The sequence below is a fragment of the Nicotiana tomentosiformis genome, chromosome 2, assembly GCF_000390325.3.
Source record: "Nicotiana tomentosiformis chromosome 2, ASM39032v3, whole genome shotgun sequence".
Taxonomy (NCBI): domain Eukaryota; kingdom Viridiplantae; phylum Streptophyta; class Magnoliopsida; order Solanales; family Solanaceae; genus Nicotiana; species Nicotiana tomentosiformis.
In genome coordinates, this window is record NC_090813.1 from 13,131,535 (window position 1) to 13,148,767 (window position 17,233).

Here is a 17,233-nt window from a genome sequence, read left to right on the forward strand (position 1 = left end):
GAAAAGGCCTACTAGTAAATTAAATTAGAGCAAGACGAGGTAAGTCTCTTGTCTAATCTTGTGAGAGAGAAATTACCCATAGGTAATTAAAGTAATAATTGTTGCTAATTGTGGGGGCTACGTACTGTGATGACCCAAAAGGTCATATTATGTTTTAGAACTCGAATCTGAGCTCTTAAGCCTTACAAATCTCATTTTTACCCTCCTCGATTTGCGTGCATAGTCCGGGTAGGTTTCCGGAAAGCTTTTATGTTGAAAACTAATAAAAATAAGAATTTTTGCCTTAAAACTTAATTTTTGTTGACTTCGGTCAATAGTTTTGGTAAACGGGCCCGTATCTGTGGTTTGACCATCCCGGTAGGTCTGTATCGAATTATGGGACCTGGGCGTATGGCCGGAAATGAATTCGGAGGTTCCTAGCTTGAGTTATGAATTTTTGATGAAAATTAAAAGTTTGCAAATTATTTGTTTTTAAGAATTTATTGATATTTGGCATTATTAGTATCGGGTCCGTATTTTGGTTTCGGAGCCCGGTATAGGTTCATTATGATATTTAAGACTTGTCTGTCAAATTTGGAGAGAAATGGAGTTGATTTGACGTGATTCGGACGTCCAGTTGAGAATATATGAATTTTAAAGTGTTCTTGAGAATTTCATTTGATTTGGTGCTAAATACGTAGTTCTAGGTGTTATTTTGGGGATTTTATCGCGCGAGCAAGTTCGTATAATATTTTTAGACTTGTGTGCACCTTTGGTTTAGAGCCCCGAGGGCTCGGGTGAGTTTCGGATAGGCTAAGGAGTGAGATTTGGCTTGGAAAACACTGCTGGTGCATCTGATATTATTGCAGGCCTCTGATCTCGCATTTGCGAGATCAGGCATCGCAATTGCGACCTCTAAGAGGTTCGCATTTGCGAGATCAGGCATAGCAATTGTGACCTCTAAGAGGTTCGCATTTGCGATCTTCTCATCACAAATGCGAAGAAAAGCTGGGCCAACAGTTTTCGCATTTGCGAGTTTTCTTTCGCATTTGCGAAGGGAGTCGGGGGAAGGGAAGTGATCGCAAATGCGATCATTGAGTCGCATTTGCGAAGATTCAAGGTCGCATTTACGAACTTATCTTCGCATCTGCGAAGGCAGCAAAAGTGTGTAGGGTTTAGCATTTGCGAAGCTCAGGTAGCAAATGCGACATCTGCAGTTGATCAAAATGACTTTTGGACGGGAATTTTCATTCATTTCCCAAATTTTCAAGACCTAAAACATAATAGGCGATTTTCCGAAGACCATTTCTTCCCCAAATCATAGGTAAGTGATTCTAAAGTGGTTTCTTTCAATCTTTCACTGCATTTTACAAGATTTCAACCTAAAATCTAAGGTTTTCATGGTAGAATTAGGGGTTTTGGGTAGAAACTAGGGATTTCGGAAATTTGGGGATTTGGTCCTCAAATTGAGGTCGGATTCAAAAACCAATTATGTATTCGGGCTCGGGGATGAATGGGTAAATGGATTTTGGTCCGAACCTCGGGTTTTGACCAAGCGGGTTCGGGGTCGATTTTTCGACTTTTTGGAGGAAAATTTGGGAAATTTAATTCATGCAATATAATTAATTCCTTTAGCAATATTTGATATTATTGAGTTATTTTTGAATAGATACGAGTGGTTTGGAGGTGAGTTCCAAAGAAAAAGCTGTGATGGAGAATTAAATGGCCTTCGGAGCGAGGTAAGTGTTGTGTCTAACCCTGACTTGAGGGAATTAAGAACCTTAGATTACTTGCTAAGTGAAATTCATGTGAGCGGCGTATATGTGAGGTGACGAGTACTTATGCGCCGCCAATTTACCTATTTTCCATGTTTCTCTGTTTTTCTTATATTGTCTCATTCCTATGTCTAATTGCTACGTGTTATACTAGTGTTGTTCAATTTATCGTTCTTATTATGTTTACGGATTTTCTGGTGATAATTGAGTTTTTATTTCAAAGTTGAGATTGATATTATGGAACCAAATGTTGAAGTAAGGTTTGTACTTGTTATTCTATCTCCATGTTGTTATTTATGCATTGCATTATGGTAAGGGAGAGTGTTAATGCACGAAGGGTGATGCCGTGCCATATTGTGAGTGTTAATGCACGAAGGGTGATGCCGTGCCATATTGTGAGTGTTAATGCCTGAAGGGTGATGCTGTGCCATGATATGAGAGTTAATGCACGAATGGTGATGTCGTGCCGTTTCTATTAATTTTATGGTAAGATTGAGAGTAAAAGCACGAAGGGTGATGCCGTGCATTTTTCCTTACTGTATTCACTATTCCTGTTGATTCCTGGTATATTGACTGCTCCGGTGATCATTCTGTTGTAGTTCTTTATCTTGCTTTCCCCTCAGTATGTTCCCCTCCCGACATTTCCTATTTAGTTCTTCATTTCTGTGATTTGTATATACACTGTTAAATTGTATAGGTTGATTTGTAGGTGACTTGCCTTAGCCTCGTCACTACTTCGTCCAGGTTAGGCTCGACACGTACCAGTACATAGGGTCGGTTGTACTGATACTACACTCTACACTTTCTGTGCAGATTTTGATACCGGCTTGGGTTGATCGAGATTTTGCTATTGGTCCATTGTTCGGACACTTAAGGTAGATCTATCGGCGTACACAGACCTTGAATTCCCCGTCTATCTTTTCTGTTCTACTGTTTCTTTCATTTAGACAGTTGTATTTCTTTCAGACTATTACTTGTAGTAAATTCTATAATGCTCGTGAATTGTGACTCCAGATCCGGGTAGTAGTAATTAATACAGTTTTATGATATTCCGCACTTATTATATTTCATCTTAGTTAATTATTGTTAATTACTGAATAGAAATAAGGAATTGGTTTAATGATTCTCTAATGTTGGCTTACCTAGCAAGTGAAATATTATGCGCCATCACGGTCCCGTCGGTGGGAAATTTTGGATCGTGACAAGTTGGTATGAGAGCACGAGGTTGTCTAGGTCTCACGATTCACGAGCAAGATTAGTAGAGTCTGGAGGATCGGTACGGAGACGTCTGTGCTTATCTTTCAGAGGCTATGAAGTTTAGGAACAAGTTTCACTTCTATTCTTCTCTGTCGTGCGATTTTACTTTCTCAATACTTATTGAACTCTTATTCTCTTACAGATGGCGAGAACACGTACCGCTTCCTCAGCTGAGCAGCAGCCAGAGCCTCCAATGGCAGCTCCTACGCGGGGCAGAGGTCGAGGTCGAGGCCGTGCCAGAGGCCGAGGCAGGGGCAAGGGCAGGGTTCAGCCTAGAGCCCGAGCAACAACCCCGGCAGTGGAGCCTCTGAAAGAGTTTGATGAGGAGGTCCCAGTCCAGACTGTTCCTACCGGACCAGCTCAGGTTCCGGAGGGGTTCATTGCCACCCCAGTACTTCAAGATGCTTTGGTCCGTTTGGTGGGCCTTATTGAGAGTGTGGCCCAGATTGGCGCATTTCCCATGGCACCAACAGTCTCTCAGGCTGGAGGAGGAGCCCAGACTCCCACTACTCCCGGTCTGGAGCAGATAGCTCCCCAGTACTAGGCTCCAGCAACTCAGCTAGTCAGATTAGTTCAGCCGGTTATTGCGGCACAAGTCGGAGATGGGCCAGCTATGTCTTCTAAGGCTTTTTGGAGATTGGAAAAGTTTACCAAGCTCTTTCCTATTCACTTCAGTGGTGCTCCTTTAGAGGATCCCCAGGAGTATCTTGATAGCTGTCACGAGGTTCTACGAAACATGGGTATAGTGGAGACCAATGGGGTCGATTTTGCTGCATTTCAGATGACTGGTTCTGCCAAGAAATGGTGGAGAGATTACTTGTTGACCAGACCAGCTGGGTCGCCTGCTCTTACTTGGGACCAGTTCTCTCAACTCTTCATAGAGAAGTTTCTACCTATCATTGAGAGAGGAGCGTCACCGTCAGTTTGAGCATCTCCAGCAGGGTAGTATGACTGTTACTCAATATGAGACCCGTTTTGTGGATTTGGCTCGTCATGCCATTCTTCTACTTCCCACCGAGAGAGAGAGAGAGAGAGAGAGAGAGAGAGAGAGAGAGAGAGAGAGAGAGAGAGAGAGAGAGAGAGAGAGAGAGAGAGAGAGAGAGAGTGAGAAGTTTTATTGATGGACTTGCTCAGCCTATCAGATTGCAGATGGCTAAGGAGACTGGGAGTGAGATTTCTTTTCAGGCGGCTGCTAATGTCGCCAGACGGGTCGAAATGGTTCTCACTCAAGGAGGTCAGGGGTCTGACAGGAGACCTCATCATTCTGGTGAGTTCAGCGGTGCCTCATCTAGAGGAAGGAGTACTTTGGTAGAGGCCATCCTCCCATGCCGTTTCATTTAGCGCTCCAGGTATCCCACGGTGCCTCAGGTGGTCGTGGCCCTCAGATGCATTATTCCGACCAGCTAGCCTACGGTGCACCAACAGCTCCTATTAGTGCACCTCCACTCCAGAGTTATCAGGGTGGTTATTAGTGATGACAGGGTCAGTTTCAGGGTCAGCAGTCACTGCAACCAAGGTTATGTTATACTTATGGTGATCCGAGACACATTGCTAGATTTTGCCCTCGAGCAACGGGCAGCTCACAGCATTAGAGTTCTCGTGCCATGGTTCCGGCACCAGTTGCTGCACCGCCTGCTCAGCCAGCTAGAGGCAGGGGTCAGACAGCCAGAGGTAGAGGCCAAACTATTAGAGGTGGAGGTCAGGCCGTTAGAGGTGGAGACCAGCCAATTAGAGGCCGTCCCAGGGATGTAGTTTAGGGTGGCGGGGCCCAGCTCCGGTGTTATGCTTTCCCAGCCAGGCCTGAGGCTGAGTTATCTGACGCTGTTATCACATGTACTGTTTCAGTTTGAAGTAGAGATGCTTAAGATCTATTTGATCTGAGATCTACTTACTCTTATGTGTCATCCTATTTTGCTTCATATTTGGTTGTGCCCTGTGATTCTGTGAGTGCTCCTGTGTATGTGTCCACACCAGTGGGAGATGCTATTGTTGTAGATCGTGTTTATCGTTCTTGTGTGGTCAACCTTGGGAGTCTTGAGACTCGTGTACATCTTCTACTTCTTGACATGGTTGATTTTGATGTCATACTGGGTATGGATTGGCTATCACCTTATCATGTTATATTAGATTGTCACGCCAAGACGGTGACCTTAGCCTTGCAGGGGTTGCCTCGATTAGAGTGGAGAGGGAATCTTGGCCATTCTGCCAGCATGGTTATCTCTTATGTGAAGGCTCGGCATATGGTCGAGAAAGGGTGTCTAGCTTATTTGGCTTATGTCCGCGATTCTAGTGCGGAGGTTCCTTCCATAGATTCGGTGCCGGTTGTTCGTGAGTTTCCAGAGGTGTTTCCTGCAGACCTGCCGGGGATGCCACCCAACAGGGATATTGATTTGGCTTCGGGCACTCAGTCTATTTCTATTCCGCCATATTGCATGGCCCCGCCAGAGTTGAAAGAATTGAAGGAGCAGTTGCAAGATTTGCTTGATAAGGGCTTCATTAGACCTAGTGTCTCGCCCTGGGGTGCACTCGTGTTGTTTGTGAAGAAGAAAGATGGATTGATGAGGATGTGTATTGATTATCGACAGTTGAACAAAGACACCATCAAGAACATATATCCATTGCCGAGGATTGATGATTTATTTGATCAGCTTCAGGGTGCCAAGGTGTTTTCAAAGATTGATTTGAGATTTGGCTACCATCAGTTGAGGATTAGGGCATCCGATGTTCCTAAGACAACTTTTCGGACTCGGTATGGGCATTATGAGTTTCTAGTGATGTCATTTGGGCTGACAAATGCCCCAGCAACATGCATGGATTTGATGAACCAAGTGTTCAAACCCTACTTAGATTCCTTTGTAGTTGTGTTTATTGATGATATCTTGATCTACTCCCACAGTCGAGAGGAGCATGAGCAGCACCTTCGGATCGTTCTTCAGACTCTGAAAGACAGCCAGTTATATGCTAAGTTCTCAAAATGCGAGTTTTGGTTGAATTCAGTTGCTTTCTTGGGTCACGCTGTATCAGCAGAGGGTATTCAGGTGGATCCTAAGAAGATTGAGGCAGTTCAGAACTGGCCTGGACCCACATCAGCTACAGAGATTCGTAGTTTCCTGGGTTTGGCGTGCTATTCCCATCGATTTGTGGAGGGATTTTCATCCATAGCAACCCCTTTGACCAGATTGACCCAGAAGGGTGCCCCGTTCAGGTGGTCAGACGAGTGTGAAGTGAGCTTTCAGAAGCTCAAGATAGTTTGACTACGGCACCGGTATTGGTGTTACCCACAGGTTCAGGATCTTATATAGTATATTGTGACGCATCTCGTATTGGTCTAGATGCGGTGTTGATGCAGGGTGGCAATGTTATTCATATGCTTCGCGGCAGCTGAAGGTTTACGAGAAGAATTGCCTTGTTCTTGATCTAGAACTGGCAGCCATTGTTCACGCGCTGAAGATTTGGAGGCACTATCTTTACGGCGTGCCATGTGAGGTATTCACTGATCATCGGAGCTTGTAGTATTTGTTCAAGCAGAAGGAACTCAATTTGAGGCAGAGGAGGTGGCTGGAGCTATTGAAAGACTATGATATCACCATATTGTATCATCCCGGGAAGGCCAATGTGGTGGCCGATGCTTTGAGTAGAAATTCAGTCAATATGGGTAGCCTTGCAAATATTCCAGTTGGTGAGAGATCGCTTGCATTGGATGTTCAGGCCTTAGCCAACCAGTTCGTGAGGTTGGATGTTTCTGAGCCCAGCCGTGTTCTAGCTTGTATTGTTGCTCGTTCTTCTTTGTTTGAGCGCATCAGAGATCAGCATGATGACGATCCTCATTTACTTGTCCTTAGAGACATAGTGCAGCACGATGGTGCCAAGCAAGTTACTATTGGAGATGACAGAGTTTTGAGGATGCAGGGTCGTATTTGTGTGCCTAATGTGGATGGACTTCGTGAATTAATTCTTGAAGAAGCACACAATTCCAGATATTCTATTCATCCAGGTACCGCCAAAATGTATCAAGATTTGCGGCAACATTATTGGTGGAGGAGAATGAAAAAGGATATAGTTGTGTATGTAGCTCGGTGCCTAAATTGCCAGCAGGTAAAGTGTAAGCATCAGAGACCTGGTGGTTTACTTCAGAGGTTAGATATTCCTGAGTGGAAGTGGGAGCGTATCACTATGGATTTTGTTGTTAGACTCCCATGGACTCAGAGGAAGTTCGATGCAGTTTGGGTTATTATGGACAGGCTGACTAAGTCAGCGCTTTTCATTCCTGTGGCAGTTACCTATTCCTCGGAGCGGTTGGCCGAGATTTACATTCGTGAGATCGTCCGTCTTCACGGTGTGCCCGTGTCTATCATTTATGATGGAGGTACGTAGTTTACCTTGCACTTTTGGAGGGCAGTACAACGTGAGTTAGGTACGCAGGTTGAGTTGAGCACAACATACCATCCTCAGACAGACGGACAGTCCAAGCGTACTATTCAGATCTTGGAGGATATGCTCTGCGCCTGTGTTATTGACTTTGGAGGTTCTTGGGATCAGTTCTTGCCGTTAGCAGAGTTTGCCTACAATAACAGCTACCAATCGAGCATTCAGATGGCTCCCTATGAGGCATTATATGGTAGACGGTGTAGGTCGCCAGTTGGGTGGTTTGTGCCGGGGGAGGCTTGGTTATTGAGTACAGATTTAGTTCAGGAGGCCTTGGACAAGGTCAAGATTATACAGGATCGACTTCGTACAGCTCAGTCCAGGAAAAAGAGTTATGCCGACCGTAGAGTTTGTGATGTGGCATTCATGGTCGGAGAGAGGGTATTACTTCAGGTATCGCCCATGAAGGGTGTTATGAGATTTGGGAAGAAGGGCAAGTTGAGCCCTAGGTTTATCGGGCCATTTGAGATCCTCGAGAGAGTGGGGGAGGTAGTTACAGGCTTGCGTTGTCACCTAGTTTAGCAGCTGTTCATCCGGTATTCCATGTGTCCATTCTTCGAAAGTATCATGGTGATCCATCCCATGTGTTCGATTTCAGCTATGTCTAGTTGGACAAGGATTTGACTTACGAGGAGGAGCCGGTGGCAATTCTAGCCCGGCAAGTTTGCCAATTGAGATCAAAGAGTTACCCTTCAGTTCGAGTGCAGTGGAGAGGTCAGCCTATTGAGGCAGCTACTTGGGAGTCCGAGTCCTATATGCAGAGTAGATATCCCTACCTTTTCACCAGCCCAGGTACTTTTCTATGTCTGTTCGAGGACGAACAGTTGTTTTAGAGATGAAGAATGTGATGACCCAAAAGGTCATCTTATGTTTTAGAACTCGAACCTGAGGTCTTAAGCCTTACAAATCTAAATTTTTTACCCTTCTCGATTTGCGTGCGCAGTCTGGGCAGATTTCCGGAAAGCTTTTATGTTGAAAATCAATGAAAATAAGAATTTTTGCCTTAAAAGTTAATTTTTGTTGACTTCAGTCAACATTTTTGGTAAACTGGCCCAGATCTGTGCTTTGACGGTCTCGGTAGGTCTGTATCGAATTATGGGACCTGGACGTATGCCCGGAATTGAATTCGGAGGTCCCTAGCTTGAGTTATGAATTTTTGATAAAAATTGAAAGTTTGGAAATTATTTGTTTTTAAGAATTGATTGATATTTGGCATTGTTAGTATCGGGTCCATATTTTGGTTCCGAAGCCCGGTACAGGTTCATTATGATATTTAAGACTTGTCTATGAAATTTGGTGAGAAACGGAATTGATTTGACGTAATTCGGACGTCCAGTTGAGAAGATATGAATTTTAAAGTGTTCTTGAGAATTTCATTTGATTTGTTGCTAAATACGTAGTTCTAGGTATTATTTTGGCGATTTGATCACGCGAGCAAGTTCGTATGATATTTTTAGACTTGTGTGCACCTTTAGTTTAGAGCCCCGAGGGCTCGGGTGAGTTTCGGATAGGCTACGGAGTGAGATTTGGCTTGGAAAACATTGCTGGTGCATTTAATATTATTACAGGCCTTTGATCTCGCATTTGCGAGATCAGGCATCGCAATTGCGACCTCTGAGAGGTTCGCATTTGCGAGCTTCTCATCGCAAATGTGAAGAGAAGTTGGGCGAACAATTTTCGCATTTGCGAGTTTTCTTTCGCATTTGCGAAGGGAGTCGGGGGAAGGGCAGTAATCGCAAATGCGATCATTGAGTCGCATTTGCGAAGATTCAAGGTCGCATTTGCGAACTTATCTTCGCATTTGCAAAGGCAACAGAAGTGTGAAGGGTTTCGCATTTGTGATGACTCCTTCGCATTTGCGAGTTTCGCATTTGCGTAGTTCATGTCGTAAATGCGCCATCTGCAGCTAATCAAAATGACTTTTGGACGGGAATTTTCATTCATTTCCCAAATTTTCAATACCTAAAACACAAGAGGCGATTTTCCAAAGACCATTTCTTCCCCAAATCATAGGTAAGTGATTCTAAACTAGTTTCTTTCAATCTTCACTACATTTTACAAGATTTCAAACTAAAATCTAAGGTTTTCATGGTTGAATTAGGGGTTTTGGGTAGAAACTAGGAATTTCGGAAATTTGGGGATTTAGACCTCAAATTGAGGTCAGATTCTAAAATCAATTATATATTCGGGCTCGGGGATGAATGGGTAAATGAATTTTTGTCCGAACCTCGGGTTTTGACCAAGCGGGCCCGGGGTCGATTTTTCGATTTTTTGGAGGAAAATTTGGGTAGTTTAATTTATGCAATATAATTGATTCCTTTAGCAATATTTGATATTATTGAGTCATTTTTGAATAGATACGAGTGGTTTGGAGGTAAATTCCAAAGGAAAAGCTGTGATTGAGAATTAAGTGGCCTTCGGAGCGAGGTAAGTATTGTGTCTAACCCTGACTTGAGGGAATTAGGAACCTTAGATTACTTGCTAAGTGAAATTTATGTGAGCGGTGTATATGTGAGGTGGCAAATATTTATGCACCGCCAATTTACCTATTTTCCATGTTTCTCTGTTTTTCTTATATTGTCTCATTCCTATGTCTAATTGCTACGTGTTATACTCGTGTTGTTCAATTTATCGTTCTTATCATGTTTACGGATTTTCTGGTGATAATTGATTTTTATTTCAAAGTTGAGATTGATATTATGGAACCAAATGTTGAAGTAAGGTTTGTATTTGTTATTCTATCTCCCTATTATTATTTATGCATTGCATTATAGTAAGGGAGAGTGTTAATGCATGAAGGGTAATGCCGTGCCATATTGTGAGTGTTAATGCACGAAGGGTAATGCCGTGCCATATTGTGAGTGTTAATGCACGAAGGGTGATGTCGTGCCATGATATGAGAGTTAATACACGAAGGGTGATGCCGTGCTGTTTTTATTAATTTTATGGTGAGATTGAGAGTAAAAGCACGGAGGGTGATGCCGTGCATTTTTCCTTACTGTATTCACTATTCCTGTTGATTCCTGGTATATTGACTATTCCGGAGATCATTCTATTGTAGTTCTTTATCTTCCATTCCCCTTAGTATGTTCCCCTATCGATATTTCCTGTTTAGTTCTTCATTTCTGTGATGTGTATATACACTGTTAAATTGTACAGGTTGATTTGTAGGTGCCTTGCCTTAGCCTCGTCACTACTTCGTCGAGGTTAGGCTCGACCCTTACCAGTACATGGGGTCGGTTGTACTGATACTGAACTCTGCACTTTCTGTGCAGATTTTGATACCGGCTCGAGTTGATCGAATTTTGCTATTGGTCCACTGTCCGGAGACTTAAGGTAGATCTCTCGGCATTCACAGACCTTGAAGTCCCTGTCTATCTTTTCTGTTCTACTGTTTCTTTCATTTAGACAATTGTATTTCTTTCAGAATATTACTTGTAGTAAATTCTAAAATGCTCGTGAATTGTGACTCCAGATCCGGGTGGTAGTAATTAATACAGTTTTATGATATTCCGCACTTATTATATTTCATCTTAGTTAATTATTGTTAATTATTGAATAGAAATAAGGAATTGGTTTAATGATTCTCTAACATTGGCTTGCCTAGCAAGTGAAATGTTAGGCACCATCACGGTCCCATCAATGGGAAATTTCGGGTCTGACACGTACGCACGAGGTGACGAGAGTCCGTGCATAGCTACTACTAATGCTAAAGTCCGGGTAGTTTAGGACTCAAAGCATGAATTACTTGTGTAAATTGTATTCTTTGTTTAACTAATATTATTTGATATATATATATACATACATAATTATATATTATGAACTGTTAGATAAAAATAATAAAGGATGAAAATCTCATATGCTTGATTTTCTGTTTAAATTAATTAATTGTTAAGAGAAACTGTTCTTCCTCCTGAATTTATCTTATAATAAATATACTCTCTTTTCGGAGGTACATATGAAAAATATCCTCCTTTCTTGTGGAGCGGGCCGAACGCCTCGGCAAGATAGATGCATCTATGGATCGTGCCGCACGTCCCTCGGCAGTGTACATGACACTCTGGATCGGGCCGAACGACCTCGGCAGAAATTGTGCTTAATAATAATAATTACACGATACTTTGATAGTTTATTGTAGCTTGTGAATTTAATTAATAGATTGAGAATTATTGCATTTGAATGAATTTGATTTATAAATTGGAAATTATTGGAAATTGAAAGAATTATTATTCCCGCTTGTTAAGGAAATTATGGTTATTCCTGTAAATGAGGCTAATTGATAAATTAGAAATTTATTGGAATTGAAGGAATTTAATTATTTCTGTTGGTTAAAGAAAATCATTTTAAATTTTATAAATCATGTTGATCTAGACATTGCTATCTTTATTTCATTTATTATTATTGACCCTTAGTGAGTGTCAAAGCCGACTATCTCATCTCTACCTCTTCGAGATTAGGCTTGATACTTACTGGGTACACGTTGTTTTCGTACTCATGCTGCACTTGCTGCACATTTTATTGTGCAGGTACATATATGTCTAGCGGCCTTGTGTGCGTAGAGGTTGGTTAATAATTGTGGGGACATAGGTGAGTTGCATTCTATATTACGATCTGTAGCCAACAAAGTCTCTTTTAGAGTTATTATATTTTCCTGTCTAATTTGTATTCTGGACAGATGCTGTATTTTATTTTTAATTCCCTAGTAATGCTCATGCACTTGTGACACCGGGTTTTGGGAATGGTTGTGAATTGTTTAGAAATTTAGTTGTTAAAAATATTTATCATTTACTCTATGAGTTCTATCTTCATTATTTCATTGAAGAAATTTTTGATTTCAAAATACTAAAAGAGGATTTTATTAACTATATAGTGTTGGCTTGCCTGACAGTCGTGTCCGGCGCCATCACGACCTTAAATGGATTTCTGGGTCGTGACAACATGGTATCAGAGCGCTAGGTTCACGTAGGTGTCACGAGTCATGAGCAAGTCTAGTAGAGTCTTGCGGATCGGTACGGAGACGTCTGTGCTTATCTTCGAGAGGCTACAGGGCTATTAAGAATACTTCTTTTTTTAATTCCTCATCGTGCGATTCGATTCCTTTGAGGCTTATGCCTACATTTTCTTCCTATTCAATCTTATGCGACGTGAAGCGCTTGTTATAAATTGGGGATCGAGGGAATTTTAATGGTACTACAGATGTAGTGCAGGATGCTTCTCCCTGTGTAATTAATTGGGCTATTGTCGTCGCCTTGCGGAAGGTCGCTCTATCATTTTAGATTAAGTATCAGTATTACCTAAGGTTTTGAGATTTGGCATTGATTGTTATGACGATTCGTGCGTTGTTATCGCATAGTGTTTATGAAATGGTAAAATGCATGTCTATGTGTCATGGCAGTAAATGACTTGAAAGAACGTTTTTCTCAGTACATGATTCAGAAGTTCCATGTGTTTATTTCCAGCGGAAAAAAGGCAATCGGACTATGAATGTTCAGGTTTGGGGTTGATGGAGTAATGAAGCCTGACATCTTTGAGCATGGTAGAGTTCTCAATTTTGATGTGGTGTTATCGCCTTGTTAAGTGCGTTAAGGTTGGCCGGTGTTATAGTTTTCTTCAACTCGCCTTCACGACGGGGTGTTAAGAATTGGTATAGGGGAAGCAGTTGTTAGAGAACGTGGTGTGCAATGGTTTAGGGTCGAAGCACTGTTCCTAGTATTGATGGCTCGAGAAGGATGATCCTCAGAAAGGTTTAAAGCTGGTAAAGACCTATTGGTTCAAGTACTATAGAGACGGATGTTTAGTCAAGGCAACAACTGGAAAGCGAAGGATAAGGAAGAACATGTGGAAGGTGTCTTGCGGTGGTTAAGTTCCTAGGAGGCCAAGTGTGAGAAACAGAAGTCGAGTAGTTTCTTAAAGGAGAGTGGAAAGGTAGCATATGAGTTACGTGGTAGGATAACTACAAGGCTTGAGGAAAGTTTGAAGTGATTTGGGATTTAAGATGGACAGTGACTAGGTCTACGGACTTAAGTTATAATATTAGCTGCTATATTGAGGAAGAGTGGATACAACGGGAGGGAGTTGCTTGATATGAAGAAGGATACGACATGACCTTGGATTAGAACGTATTGTCGCACCTTTAGTTGAAGTCCATGAGGAGTGAACGGACTAGTGCAGCTGGTGAATGAGCTCAGACTCATGATGATCTACTGATTTTGTAGTAATTGCACCCAGTGCAGCGACATTGGCATGTAATCTCCACAGATGGGTTATCTCCTATGAGCAGGTTAGCGGTCGCGTGGTGTTGATGAAGCTTCTGCGAAGAATTCTACTGGCTACCCGGTAAGAGATTTAATATGTAAATGTGGCTAGTGGTTCCGAGTGTTTATTAAAGGTTAATAGAAGGATTCGAGAAATTTGGCAAGTTGCGTGTGCAGGATCATGTCAATGATGAAGAAAAAATCTAGGTGGATTCCAGAGTTATGTAATTGTATCTTCAAGCTAAGTGAGAGAGCCCCACCATCTACAATTGGATTGCATGGTTGTCTATTTGTGAGGTTCCTTGTTATCGGTGTATTGGTGGGTCATTGCAACTAAGGGAAGAAAATATTAGTAGTAATTTGAGCAAAGGATTTGGGAAATGTGTGCCATATTTGGCCTTATCGATTCATATTCAGGTTTTTGGAAGACATAGAGTTTATACTTTGTGTAGATGTAATGCACAGGGAAAGTGAGACAGTCGAGTGTTTCCTTGATAAAGTGTCCATGTGCTAGAAGGGCCTTGGAGTTGATCATGTTTGGGAACAAGTCAGAGCAAGTGACTCTCGATAACGGTCTTAGAGGGTTCAAAAATTTAAAGTGCGGTGCCTAAGGATCTCGAGTCCGTAGTATGGTCGAGTATCGAGCTTTTGTAGCAGATTATGAAATGGGGCTTGGAGTACTCTGCGTTATCTTCAGGTTGTGGTGTAGCATTAGAGAAACGGAAGAAAATAACTTCGGATTCATAAAAGAAGTATCAGAATGGGTATACCAGTTAAATATGTAAAAGTGCGCACAAGGAGAAGTATGAGATGATTCGTGAGTTTTGAAACAGCGTGGTCTCGTGAAATAAGGTCACTCGGGATGAGTGCGGATTTGAGTTCGTGATGTAATGAATGGAGCTATTATTATTTCTAAGGCAAGTTGAGAATAAATTGTGAAAACGGGTTGGCTAACAATGGTTGAATCGGCATGATGGTGGCAATGATCAGTTCCTTCCGCACATAGAGTTATGCATGTAATTTGTGGCGGTACGTGCGAGGCTTGGCGGCCGCCGTAATTGATTTTATTTGGAGGAATTCAAGTATTATAGCATGTTATGTATAGAGGGATCCCGGAAGAGTTATGGTGGCATAGACCACTACTTGAGGCCGGTATTTTTTGCGGATATAGGAATTTAGTCATGTGTTGTAATGGTTCTCTTGAAATGAGTTAAGTAGAAAGTTTCTATATGATGAAATGTTTACCCTATTAGTGGCTCGGGAGTTATGATGGAATTCTTGTACTCCTACGTGATTAAGTGCATTAAGTAGCATGAGATTCGAAAGTTAAGGATTTAAGATTTTGGTTTGGTGTTGACAAGGATGTCACAAGCTCGGACGAGAAGAAAAGGAGTTAGAGCTTTAAAGCAAGCTGGTATTGTCTTCAATGTCACTTGAGATCGACGTTATGTGTAAGAGGCTTTGTGTATTGAATTGCGGATCCTTGATTCTCCTTACAGTATTAGTATGGCCGGTTGTATGGATGTGCAGATTTGTTATCCGTTGCGGAAAGTCATAGGGGCGTATTCCATGGGAGACGTTTATGAGCATGACAAGTAGTCACCTGATTGATTAAATATTTAACAACCAAGTATGAAGATTATGACGATATCGCTAATTCGAGAATTTTTGCCTGGAGGGCGCTCGGTTTATTTGGTTGTGGAATGTGGAAATTTTTTCCGGTTATGATGGTTGTTCTTGTGTGTTATGAGAAAAAGGGTTATTATGGATCCTTGAAAGGTTATTAGCCTAGTACGGTGCGAACATAATCGGCTTGAGGTATGTGGATGGATTTAAATATGAATACGGGCTCTATATCAGGCCGAATGTGTTCATTTCAGCATAAAAGCTCCTTATGGAGGAGTATTCGGACGTTGGATGTTGTTTCGTCGTCGGTTATTTCATGTAATACTATATTGTGTCGCGTGAGTTGTGAAACAGCTTGATAAATTTCTTATGTGTTGAGGTTCCGCGTAGCGATGATGTTATGTGAGCATGATGGCTCTCGAAATTCAGATCATATATTGCACCTTAGTTGTGCTTGATTTTTGTAGTGTATGGCGCTGCCGGTCCTTCCAGGGATGGTATTATGCACTTAGCGTGCTTGTGTCCGATATTCGAATATTTTTGTAGTAATGAGCATTCTAGCTCGGTAAGTATTTCCTTACAGATTCTTTTTGTGCGGATCGGGTGGCACGCCGCCACGGGTATGTTTTTTGGATCGGGTTGCACGCCGCAACAGTGTGATGTTGAGTACAGTCCCATATATTCTGTTTTGTGTATTTTTGTCCCATTTTCTTGAGGAAGGTTCATGACACCTTTTCGATTGTCTAATTAGTCACGTGGGTTGATAAATCCTTTCCAGAGTTCATTTTCCTTATGTATCGCAATCGAGTCTGTAGCTTATTAGCTCATTGTGGCGTCATATGAGGCTTTTTGTTGTGTCTGAGGTGGCTTATTGTCTGAGTAACTCATGCTGGGGGAGACAAAATTATTGGATCCGGGATTAGTGAGATCGGGTTATATGAAGTATAATAAAGAGCAAATACCATTATTTGGTTATAATAAGGCAATGGTTCTTGTCAGCAGGAGAAACTCAATAATTTGTTGACTCGGCAGTTGGTTATGAATTTCTACACATTTCTTCCATCATGTAAACATTTCAAGAGTTGGAACAAGACTTATATGTATCATGAGGTATGTTATGAACATCAGATTCGTGGAATTTTGGCTATTGTTATCGGAGGATGTTATTATGGTCATATGAATGATGCGATGCATGGTCTAAATTCAACAAAGGTATGCAATCCTGTATTGGTGCATCGTGTAGTGATTGATACGGTGTTCATAGGTTGGAAACATGCATGGTAGAGAATTCTGGATGTTAGAATTGGGCTCTAAGGCTTAATTTGCCTAAATAAAGGGGAGAATCTTCAGATTGGCTCGAGTTAATGTGCTCAACTGGGTATGGTAGCACGGGTGGGAGCACGGGGTGTTAAACAGTGATTTCGGATAACTCTGGAACACTCCTTAGCACGTTCGAGGACGAACGTATATTTAAGTGGGAGAGAATGTAACAACCCAGCCGGTTGTTTTAACTTTTAGAACCCCGTTCCCCTAAATACAACTCCCTATATGTGCTTATAATAAATTATGACTTGAGAGGATGGTTGGTTCGGGATTTGGGAGCGTTCGGGTTGAAATAGGAACACTTGGTTCCTTAAGTTGGCCTTAGAATGCTAAGTTTGTCTTCGGTCAACATTTTGAGAAAACGACCCCAGAATAGGGATTTGACGGTTCCAATAGCTCCGTATGGTGATTTTGGACTTAGGAGCGTGTTCGGAATTTTATTTAGAAGTCCGTAGTTAAAATAAGCTTGAAATGGCTAAAACAAGAATTTAAGTTTGGAAGTTTGGCCGGGGAGTTGACTTTTTGATATTGGAGTCGGAATCCAGTTTCGAAACTTTTCATAGCTCCGCTATGTCATTTATGGATTGTGTGCAA